Source organism: Thamnophis sirtalis, unplaced genomic scaffold (genome assembly GCF_051295495.1).
Source record: "Thamnophis sirtalis isolate CommonGarterSnake01/CBP01778 unplaced genomic scaffold, rThaSir2_p1.2 scaffold_9, whole genome shotgun sequence".
NCBI classification, from domain to species: domain Eukaryota; kingdom Metazoa; phylum Chordata; class Lepidosauria; order Squamata; family Natricidae; genus Thamnophis; species Thamnophis sirtalis.
Window position 1 is genome coordinate 24,607,192 of NW_028261389.1, and position 12,679 is coordinate 24,619,870.

The window sequence follows — 12,679 nt, forward strand, 5'->3', positions numbered from 1 at the left end:
CTATTGCTTCTTGTCTTGCCTTTTGGTGCTTTGGAAAATAAGTTGACCTCCTCTTCTTTGTAGCAGCCCCTCAAATATTGGAATAGTGCTATCATGTCACTCATTTGCAAAAATTATTTGCATTGAATTTGCACTTGCTGTTTCCTTTGGTTAAGTTTGTGAATTCCCCACAATAAATGTCAAGACAAAATTAGCATCTACACTTTTATCAGTGCATATTTTCATAAGTATTTTCCTAAACAGAATACACTTTATTCTTTTTCTATCCTTTAATCACTTCTTTTGAATTATAAATGGAACCACCAAATTCTAATAGGTGCATTTTGATTCACATGTAGGTTAAGAAAGTAAGAACTGGGTTATTTTGTAGAGAAAAAAAACAGACCTAATGAACATCTCCTTCATCTCTAACTCAATTCATTCCCCATCAGAATCTTGAAAGAATATACCAGTGGAATTGCTGTGAGATATTTTTAAAAGCCTCTTTAATGTCAACAGAGATGGCACTCATAAAAGTATCTAATAGTACAAATTCCATGTGGTTGCTTTAACATTTTAATAGCTGTAGCATTTCAAACAAAAATCTTATAAGCTATCCCTAACTACTAATTTGCAATAAGGGTTTTATCCAACCTCAAAAAGGCTTGTTTTGATGATACGCTATATGTGGTTTTATAGCTTTAAAATCCTTGAGGCTAACTTTTCTGGGAAAAAGAAAAAATTGTTTTTAATGAAGGACAGCCCATTGTTATTTCTTTTAGATATTTTGTATTCTGCCTTTATTATTTTTATAAATAACCTAGCTGATAACCCGGCACTGCCTGGGTATTTATTTATCCCAACCCTCCTTCCATGAATGTTGCTGCGATTTCTAATGTTGGATTTTCCCCCTTACCAAAGGGAGCTCCCTTGTATAAGCCATTATCATGTGAAGCCGTTACCATGGCAACTCCACAGGACTGTATAGTAGAAGCCATTTTAAGGCAGTACAGTAGAAGCCATTTTAAGGCACAACAGGCTGTATCTTAACAGCACACCCCTAGGGGTGTTATGGGTGTCTTACCCCCACAGTATTTGTTTCCAGAGAGCAAGTAATCTGTGTACCAAGTTTGGTTAAAATTGCTTGAGGTGTTCCAGAGTTATGCTGGAACACACACACACACACACACACACACACACACACACACATTTATGTAGGTAGGTAGGTAGGTAGGTAGGTAGGTAGGTAGGTAGGTAGATGATAGATAGATGATAGATAGATAGATAGATAGATAGATAGATAGATAGATAGATAGATAGATAGATAGATAGATTAAAGTGCCAAACATGTACTATATTCCTCCCTCCTAATTTCCCCACAATGTCAACCCTGTGATGGGAGTTGGGGTGGACCAGAGAAAGGCTGGTCTAAAGCACCCAGTTCAGTTTCATGCCTAAGGTGGGACTAAAACTCAAAGTCCTGGTTTCTAGCCACATGCTTTAGCCACTAGACAAAACTGACTGTAACAGTCCACTGTTGAAGAACTTTTAATAATATGTGTTCTTTTCATAATATTTATTTAAAATTTGGTAGCTGTATCCTCTTTCTGAAACAGAATAATTAATCAGTGGAATGACTTGGTTCCATAAGTTGTGGGTGCTTCAACGCTGGATGTTTTTAAGAAGAGATTGGACAACCATTTGTCTGAAATGTTATAGGGGTTTCCTGCCTGAGCAGGAGGTTGGACCAGAAGACCTCCAAGGTTCCTTCCAACTCTGTTATTCTATTCTGTTATATCTATTGTGTCTTCTGCACACTGGATCTTCAGAGATTTGAAGACAATCATATCCTGTAAGAATAATTGCTTGTCTCTGTTTGATAGGGTGTGAGAAGTATACTAAATATACAATGGTACCTCTCCATTGATTTTTGCTTCCCATTGAATTCTTCATATTTGTCATATTTGCTTTTCATTTATCATTATAGGTTCCCAGTTTGGAATTTATTTTGGTCTAATTACAATTCTTGGAAGCACAAGATATTTCTTGGTCAGGGAGTTCAGGCCACTGGAAAACTGACCCATGCCAATCTGCCCTTTGTTTCAATCTACTGCGTGGGCTGTTGAGAGCACAATAGAGTTTTAGCTGTTCCCAAGGATTCATTGTACTTCTGTCTGCAGACTGTAGCTATGGCTGACATGCATATCTTGGTATTCACAGTTTGTTGTCAACCAGTAATATAATTCACATACGAGAAATGTGGCAGACCTCCTGTATTTTCCTAGCTAACTATTCTTGTTATATCATTGTTTTTCAAAATGATCTTAAAAAAATAAGGGATCACCAAATTTTTGGCAATTTGGTTTTCAAATATTGTTCAAGTCTTTCCTTTTTTAAAAAGACAGAATTCACTTCATTACAAATGATAGTGTTTGAGTTGCTTTGTGCCATTCTTTGAATAACATTTCTGTCACCTGAATTATTTTAAAGAACTGCAAACTTCTCTTGCCTCTTCTGTTTCTCTTCTCTTTTTTCTTTTTTCTGTCAAATAAAATGTGGCAGATCCAGTCTCAGATATAACTTGGATTCAGAACCGTTTATGGAATATTCAGATGAATGTAAAATACAGAATTTGCAAGCCGCTGTAAACTTCAAAGTGTTAGGCTGGAATTTCCTTTTAAAAAAAGAAACGACAAAGTACTTTACTCTAGAAATTTGCTAGAAAAGGCTGAAGAATGTGGACTCCTTGCTTATTATAGCTCTTTTGTATAAATTTGGAACTTATTTGGCCAAAAGATTTCATCCAAATAAACACCCTTCTTCAGACCTTTGGAAGATTTGAACATAAGGCCCAGTGAGACAACATTTGAAAGGTATTTAGAGGTCAGTTTCAGAACAGAGAGCTTACTGGCTGCGGTATCAAATTTGTTCGACAAGCAGAGGAAAATTATTTTGCTATATTGGCAGAGAACTGTATTTTTTGTGATAGTGAGTACATAGTATTGTAATTTCTTAGCCTGTAATCTTCTCTCGGCATTTATTCTCTAAAACTAGAGAGTCATATATCTCTTTCTAGCACAAGGACCACAATTTCGCCTTTGAGATGCTGGTGAGAGAACCCACTGCCAGAAACAGAGGTATCCAAACAAATTTGGTCATGTTTAATTTACATGTAGTTTAATATAATTAACTCTCCCATTACTCTCTTGCCTACCACTTTAAAAATTGCCATTTGGAAGGAATGGTTTGCAGTTTTCAGGGGTTGCATGAAAATTACATGCTCAATTGATGTCTTGAACTGCATTTTTCCTTCCAAAATAAAACCTCAAAGCTGGTAATGACATTATGCAAAAGTAACATTATGCCAAGGGATAATTCAACAATGGTTGGGGATTATGGAAGCTGAAGAGCAACGTATCTGGAGAGCATTAGAAAAACTACCTTGTTGCTTTAGGCAACATAAGAAAAAATTTTTTTGCGTACTTCCTCCTCCTCCTTTTTCTATGTGAGTGCATACTGCAATTTGCTAATGTCCTTTTGAAAGGAAAAAAAGCAATTTTTAGGAGCAAATGTGCATAATGGCAAGTGTAGGATTTACATTAAAATAATAGCTAGTGGTAATGCAAAACCCTGTTTAAATGACATGGAGGATAATGAACCTTTAGTCATTTCCCTTGTGGTTCTCGGAAATGGAAGCTTGATTCAATCCACAAATAGAATATTCCATTTGCTTTCATCAGTGATTTTGAACTTTTTAAAATTGGTGTTCAGGGCTATTTGCCCGGATTCCCATGTACTCCTCTGATTCTGGAAGAACAAATAATATACTCAAGAATAACTAGTATTCTGTTGCTGCAATGATTAAAATAAGTATAATAGTATCTGCTTGGTCCCTGGAACATTGTAGAAAATTATTCCCCCTCATTCCACATATATTTTTAAAAATGAGCGGACCTAATTTGCACATCTCAGATTGTTTAGATCAAAGTAGAATATTTTCACATGCCAGGACTGCATCTAATTTGCTTGGCTTCATCTAGATCCATGATGGCAAACTTATGGCACGCATGCCTGAAGTGGCACACAGAGCCATATTGCCTGGCATGTGCAGCGTCACCTGTTTCTCTTCTGGGTTTCTGGTGCGCATGCATGCACGATAATCAGCTGATCTTCACATGTGGTGCAGTGCCGGAAATTGGAAGAGATGTTCTTCTGGTTTCCAGCACCCGTATGCATGCCTGCCAGCTGATTGTCACATACACATGTGTGCCAGTAACCGGAAGACTAGCTGACTGGTGTGTATGCATGCATCAGAAACTGGAAGTTCCTTTCCCGGTGCGCACATGCCCCCTGGGCTGCTCCTCTGCTGGGTTGCAGTCCCAATGAACGTCCATGCTTGGGCTAAGTTGCAGCTCCAGCCCTCTGGAACGATCTCCCCGTGGAGATCCGGACCCTCACTACCCCCTCCCCCAGCCTTCCGCAAAGCTGTTAAGTCCTGGCTGCTCCAGCAGGCTGGGGGGCTTTTGAAATATCCAGCCCCTTGGAAATTGTGACTGTTGTATATTTTAATATGTTGTCTTGTTATTATCCCCTTCCCTTGTTTTATTGTAAGCCACCCGGAGTCCTTTGGGAGTGGGCGGCATACAAGCTCAATAAAACGAAACGAAACGAAACGAAGTGCATGCATGCACACACTCCCTTTTTGGCACTTGGTGCTGAAAAGCTTTGCCATCACTGATCTAAATAATGGCCTACAACCCAGATAGGCTAAATTATTAATCTATATTCCTGTTCAAATCAACTAAGGAATATGTGATTGAGTTCAATAGAACCTATTGCCTAACACATTTGCATATCATGGCAGCTTAAAGCTCAGATCAGATCAGAAGACAGAAGTGTAGCCTTGGATTTTCAGGAAAGGGGATAAGCTGAATTTGGGTAATCCATCATCCAGAGAATGGGAAGGGAGAAGAAATATCCCATTCCCTCTAATATACAGCTGAAGGAAATTTCACATAATCATGAGGCTTAGAACTCAAACTGGGGCAGATGATATTTATAATCCCAAATATCCAACAAGGTTTAGACTAATTTGAAGTATTAAATCAATTCAGACAGATTTGTGGATGCTTTCTGCACATGTACATATGTTTTGATGATCCAAATAAAATGATATCTGATTCAGTTACTCAAAACAAGTAGAACAGTTTTTCTGAGATTGAACCTGGTAACCAAATCCTACCGTATTTCCTTCCCTTGGTCCTTTTTCACTATATTGAGAACCAGTTTTCTACAGGGGTGGGTCGGCGAACCTGGAAGTAAGTAACTTCCGGGAATGGCGAAGGGCCCACCCGCCCGCCCGTGTTCCTTACCCGGTTTTGACGAGTTCTGCGCTTCCACACATGTGCAGGACGCATACAGCACCTGCACGATCCTCCAGGAGCAGCTGGAGCATCGCACAGATGCTAGTACACATGCGTGCACTGCGCACATGCACAAGGACATCGCCAGCCCCGTTCCAACCGAACCAGTTGGAACGGGGCGAGAAACCCACCCCTGCTCTCTGCCCTAGAAAGCAGGCAATGGCAAATCACTTCTGAAATCTTAGAAAAGAAAACTGCAGGCATCAGTCCAGGCACTCTCTAGAAGTCAACACTGAATGACTCAAAAGCACAAGTATACAGGTAGTCCTCGGCTTACAAAATTCATTTAGTAACCATTTAAAGTTACAACAGCACTGACTGAAAAAAGTGACCTATGACCATTTTTCACAGTTACCACCTTTGTAGCATCCCCATTGATCATGGGATCAAAATTCAGATTCTTGGCAACTGGCTCGTATTGCAATGTTCATGTGGTCACGTAATCCTCTTTTGCAATTTTTGCACAAGCAAAGTGAAAAGGGAGACGCCAGTTTCACTTAACAATCATGCTACTTACTTAACAACTGCAGTGATTGACTTAGCAACAGTGGCAAGAAAGGTCATAAAATGGGACAAAATTCACTGAACAAATGCCTTGCTTAACAACAGAAATTTTGTTGCTCAGTTCTGGTTGTAAGTTGAGGACTACCTCTAGATACCTACACACCAGGAGTGGTTTCCGCCTGCTGCTACTGCCGGTTCACTCAGGGCCGTGCTGCACGCATGTGCTTGATGTGCGCTACACACACCTGAGCAGTACTATAAAAATGCTTCTGCGCATGCGCAGAGACAAAAAACAAGATGGCGGCACCTACAGCACCACTGAGAGAACCAGTTCGGGGGCATGGCAGGCCAAGTTACTACCTACTTGACCGAAATGGTCCGAACCGGTAGGAACCCACCTCTGCTACATACAAACACTCTTTCCCAGGCATGAGATGTGAATCTTACAGAAGTTCCTTATTTATGCCATGAGGACTAAAACTGCAGTCCTCAAAACTCAGCCATGAGGTTGGGCAATTTTGGATACTTCAGTCCCAGCACTTCTGCATATCACTATGACAGGCATGGTGAAGGGATTGTTGTTTTAACCTTCCATTTTAAAGCTGTTCATGGTTTTAAGCACTTTATTATTATTATTATTATTGTTGTTGTTGTTGTTGTTGTTGTTGTTGTTGTTGTTGTACAATTGTATTACAGCGGCCAGTTGTTTCGCCGGATTTGGCATTGGTTACTAGTCGGGCCCCACCCAGGGGCCTAGGACGTCGTAACGTATTTTCGTAATATGCGTGCAGATCCAAGCAGTGCGGCTTTTTGCATTTGACTGATGGTGATTTTGTCAATTTTTAACTGTTTTAAATGTAATTCCAGTGCTTTTGGAATAGCACCCAGTGTGCCAATTACCACTGGAATTACCACTGCTGGTTTGTGCCATAGTCGTTGAATTTCGATTTTTAAGTCTTGGTATCTTGCGATTTTTTCATGTTCCTTCTCGGCGACCCTGCTATCACCTGGTATTGCGATGTCTATGATTGTGACCTTATTTTTCTCAACCAGTGTGATGTCTGGTGTATTATGCGCCAGTATTTTGTCGGTTTGTAATCCCACAAGATCTTGACCATCTGATTTTCGGTGACTTTTTCAGGCTGATGTTCCCACCAGTTTGTTGCTGTTTTAATATTATAATTTTTGCACAAATTCCAATGGATCATTTGTGCTACTGAATTGTGCCGCAATTTATAATCAGTCTGCGTGATTTTTTTACAGCAGCTGAGTATGTGATCAACAGTTTCATCAGCTTCTTTGCAAAGTCTGCATTTGGCATCATCAGAGGATTTTTCGATTTTGGCCTTAATGGCATTTGTGCGGATGGCTTGTTCTTGCGCAGCCAGGAATAATTATTATTATTATTATTATTATTATTATTATTATTATTATTATTATTTACAAAGCTATTGTTTTAATGGCTTTTCATTTATCATTATGGGTTCCCAGTTTGGAATTTATTTTTAAGGATGAAAAACACTTTTAAAAAAAATATAAATAAGTCGGTAGCAAAAATTTAGATAGGAAGTATCACTAATCTTCCTGTCAGGGATAAAGATTATAAAAATGTTTTGGCTAACAATAAGATGGGAATCAAGGAGTGATGATCTCTCCAATACTGTTTCTATTCTTCTCCTCTGCTGTGTTCTTTTCTTCCAGCTGTAGTATCAAACCTACTGGGATCTTGGTGATGACAGTGTCCAAGCATACAGCGCCTTTAGTAATAATTGTAACTACTAATGTTTAATAATAAACATCTCCCACTTTGATGCACTGGGACTAATTTTTCAAGGTTGCCTAACCATTAAATGTACTATCTGGGGAATAAATAGGAGTTGGGAATCCCACGTACTGTATATGGAAGGTTGCAGAAGGTTATGGAGGTAAGGAAATCCATTGAACTTGTCAAACCTTTATACAACTTGAAATGCGTGAGATACATTTCCTGTACCTTAATTTCCAATCAACTAAAAAGGTGTTACAGTTGGCTAATAGTTTTCATTTCCTTTCAATTCTTTTGTCCTAAACCTTGATTTAATGATATATGGAAAGGAAGCAGCTTTGTTTTTCCACCTTTCCACCTTGTCTGAAGATTTATACTCCTGAGAATTATGTTCATATTTAAATAAATCCAATTCTTCATCCTCCAACCCCACCTTAGTTCTGTGAGATTGGTATTGTTTGGGTGTGTGTGTGTTCTTTTAAACATTCTGTATCCCGGTATAAGTAATAAAATGCAAAATCATTCTTTATATTTCCCCTTTTGAGAAGGACCACATCTCTAATGTTCCTACATTTGACAGTGATTGAGGTTCAGGAAACTTAAAATGAAAATCCCACCCTTTTCCTATTTCCTTTTGGCAACGGTTTCTCATCTGCAGGGAGGCAAAAGCAAGATCCAAAATATGGCATAGAAACAACTCCCAGGCCCCTGGGAGTATTCCTCTGCAGGCTTGTGTGGCAGGTTTCAGAAAGATGCTGTTTCAGAGAGATGTCTCAGTGGCTAAGATGCTGAGCTTGTCGATCGGAAAGGTCGGCAGTTCAGCGGTTAGAATCCCTAGCGCCGTATAATGGAGTGAGCTCCCGTTACTTGTCCCAGCTATTGCCAACCAAGCAGTTCAAAAACATGTAAAAATGCAAGTAGAAAAATAGGGACCACCTTTGGTGGGAAGCATTCTGTGTGCCTTTGATGTTTAGTCATGCTGGCCACATGACCACAGAGACATCTTTGGACAGCGCTGGCTCTTCAGTTTTGAAACATATGTGCAAGGGGAATCTTTACATTTACCTGGAGACCATTTAGTCCAACTATACAGGCAGTAAAAAAAATCTGCAGTGCAGGAAGCAATTCTATTTTTCCTTAATCATCTCTGTGGAGAAAATCCTCTTGATCAGTGTCACCGTTACAGCATTTATCCTAAAGTTAATTGAAATGTTAACTGAAAGAGTTTAGAGAGAGGAATTAATGATTCGGGGACCATTCTTTTTGACACAAAGAGTAAAGAGCTTTCTAATCATTTAGAAAGGACAGGGGTGAGTAATTTATTGAGAATATACCTCATAAAATGGTAATGTTCAATTTTACCTACTTCACTCTTGCGAGGCTGCAGTATGTGAAGGGACAGCAAATTAAATATAGAGGCCTAGTGTCAAAAAAAGGGGAGAGCATCAAAAGCATGTAACCATAAAGAGAAATTGGGGTCCTTTATGACAAGAGTTTTGTCAAGCCGAGGTGGCGCAGTGGTTAAATGCAGCACTGCAGGCTACTTCAGCTGACTGCAGTTCTGCAGTGCGGCTGTTCAAATCTCACCGGCTCAGGGTTGACTCAGCCTTCCATCCTTCCGAGGTGGGTAAAATGAGGACTCGGATTGTTGTTGGGGGCAATATGCTGACTCTGTAAACCGCTTAGAGAGGGCTGAAAGCCCTATGAAGCGGTATATAAGTCTAACTGCTATTGCTATTGCTAAAGCTGTGCAACCGATAAAGGAGAATATTTGTAGCTCCGGGGGGTCCTTGGTGCTCTCTGAGTTTGGTTGTTTTCTTGCAGATATTTCATTACGCAAACTAGGTACCATAAATCAGCACTGCTTGCACACAGAGTACCAAGGCCCCCTCAAAGCCATGCAAATCCAGGAGCTGGAAGGAAAAAGGAATAGTATTTGGATGTTTGTGCTGTAAGCCAACACAAAGTGTTCGTCCTGTCAGTGAAATCGATATTCTTTCCTGCTGTCAATCCAGGGTGTAGTCCAGGACTGAGAGGCATAGCCTTTTGGATCTTCAGTCCTTCGCTCCTTCCCAACCTCCACTATATCCATGGAAACTGACAGCTCCAAATGATGCCAAAGCTTTCCCACAGAAACCAAAGCTGAAGTGTAAGCAATCCTTTGGACTGTAAAGATTGACCAGGCAAGTGAACCACTCAGATTCTTTTATGCTTTTCATATGCACCTCTTGTATGTGTCATTTTACATCTTTTCCAAGTGTAGATGAGGACAAAGAATAAACAGTTGTTGTCACACACAGTAGGAGAACTTCCAGCACCATTTTTAAGGCACGCTCCCTATTTCTCCTTCACTTACTCTGATAAGAAGATAGCAAAACAGCAGGACTCAGCCTATCTCACTGTTAAAGAAGAAGCTAGCTGTTCAATCTCTAGGCCACATTATTAGTTCCCTTTCCAAGGGTCACAAGATCTCTTCATGGCATGTTAATGGTGAAAAAGGTGAGATAAACATTTTATAAATAGTGCAATAAAATGACTGAACTCCTGAAAGGATATCTGCTAGAGATGATGATTACATTCAAGTGGCATAAAAGAATTTTGCTGTTAAGTTTGTTTTAGACCACGGCTGTCAAACTTGTGGCTCGCAGGCCAGATGTGTTGCGCTGGCCATGCCCACGCCCGGTTTAGAAAGGGGAGGAAGTCCTGATATATCACATGACACCACTGTGACAATGCCAGTGTGACATCTCTGTTTTAGACAGTAATAAGGCTAAAGAGAGCAGTGGAAAAAATTCAAGGAAACCTCAGGCATTGTTAGGGACCACTGATAACCAATCAGAAGGTATCTATAGCCTTTGCACAAAGTCTTGGGGGCTGCATAAATCAATGATCCAAGAGCCAAACAAAATTACCTTCTGATAAATGTTTGTAACTATAATGCATTTACCAGCTCTCAAAATCAAAGCTCCATTAAAATACCATCTGGCTGTGCATTTAGAAAGCATTCATTTTTGCAAAAAAAGAAAGCCATTTACATTATTGTAAACTTCCTCTGCAATACAAGAATCTTTGTGCTGGGTAATTGCTCTGCCTCTTTAAGTGCATATTCCACTGGTTTGCATTAATAGCTAACTCTCTTTATGATTATGTCTATCAGTCATCTCCAACAATTTAAATCAGGTTTAGACTTAGCTATAGTGACATCACCCTGTTAAGAAAGAAGCCTGGAGGGACTCCCTGTCCTTGAGACAAGGCTGGACCTGTGCTGGGCCTATTCTTCAATCTTCAAGGGTAGATGAGAGGTGCCAGCTGGCATGGCTTCCTTTCAAGTAATTTTGCCTTTCCATTATGAATCCCATTCACATTATTAAGTGTCCCTTGGGGACTTGGGTGTTGCATTAAAATAGCTAGCTGCTTCCATTTCCAAATGCACTTGCATTAGAATGCACCTAACCCAACAGCATTTGCAGAAAGCATTCCCAATGTCCATAGATGTCTTCTTTTTAACATCTGTGACCCATTATGCTATGTTTTTTTCCTGACGCTTAAGTAAACATAAGCCCTTGAATGTTTAGTATAATCATACCTGCCTTTCTACCTTCCCCCAAATCCTGCTCTGAACTTACTCTACAATATTCTTCCTGAGAATATGGGAGAGGACTAAAGAGGACTTTCCTGACTGCAAGAACATACATTCTGAAGTTGTGGTTTCTCCATCATTGGAGTGTTTCAAGATTAGATTCTTCTTCTTGTGCCATAGCCATCATTGTACGTTGACGATCATGTTGGCAATCCTATTTTTGTCTATAGCCACATGAAAAAGTGCTGCTGAGTTTTGTCCAAATCAGTCCCCTAGGTTTTGAAGCCATGATGTTCTTCTTCTGCCTGGACCTCCTTTGCCTTCAATCTTTCCCTGGAGGATGAAGTGGAGTATGCCGTATTTTTCGCATCACACATCCAAAATATTCAAAATAATATAAGATTAGATTGGACAGCCCTTAATCCGGAATGGTATGTGAAGTCCTATACTGGGCAGGGAGTTGGACTAGAACACCTCCAAGATCCCTTTCAACTGTATGTTTCCATGATTCTAAGCCATGGTGGGAGAATAGATAAGAAATTACAGAGGACACAGTATACATTCCTTCTGATCTAGTCAAGGTATGGCTAGGCATCTCATAGAATGCCAAGTGAGATCATTAGTGAAAAAAATAGCCAGCTCAGGATTGTTTTTTAAATTGATATATAAACATAAATTTGACCTTTTTTTCTTGTTCAAGCTTTAGATTATCTCAGTATATAAGCCTTCACTTTGCCATTTTCTAAATGTGTTGAACTATACATTTTTCATAATGGTTATTTTGATGGACATTATATTTCAAACCTCTATGCTGGGGAAGCTAAAGTGCTAATGCCAATCTATTTACAACACTATTGCAAAGAAGGATACCATGAAACAGAAAGAGGGAAAACGTTAGCACCACCAAAATCCCAAAATGTTTTATTTCTGACAGTGACTGAACAATATCTCGGATTCTTTGTAATCTTATTGCCATTCCCATCGATAGTGCAATTCCATTGATTACATCTAGCTCAGATGCTACTATCTTTTAAGACAATTTAGAAATTTCATCCATACCAAATGTAGCTGTGTAACCCAACATGCTGATTCTATTATACCAAAATTGTGTCACAGTGGGTTGGCGGGGGAGGGAAGAGATCAAATGTTCATTTTGACATTTCAAGTCTTGCTGGTTTGAACCCAGATCATTTAAACTCACCCTCCCTCACATTCCTGAAATGAGTCTCATGAGACCTGTGATGGCGCAGTGGTTAGAATGCAGTACTGCGGGCTACTTCTGCTGATTCAGCCTTTCATCCTTCAGAGGTGGGTAAAATGTGAGGACCCAGATTGTTGGGTGCAAAATGTTGACTTTGTAAATTGCTTAGAGGGGTCTGCAAAGCACTTCAAGGTGTAATATAAGTGCCATTGCTATTGCTAACACCT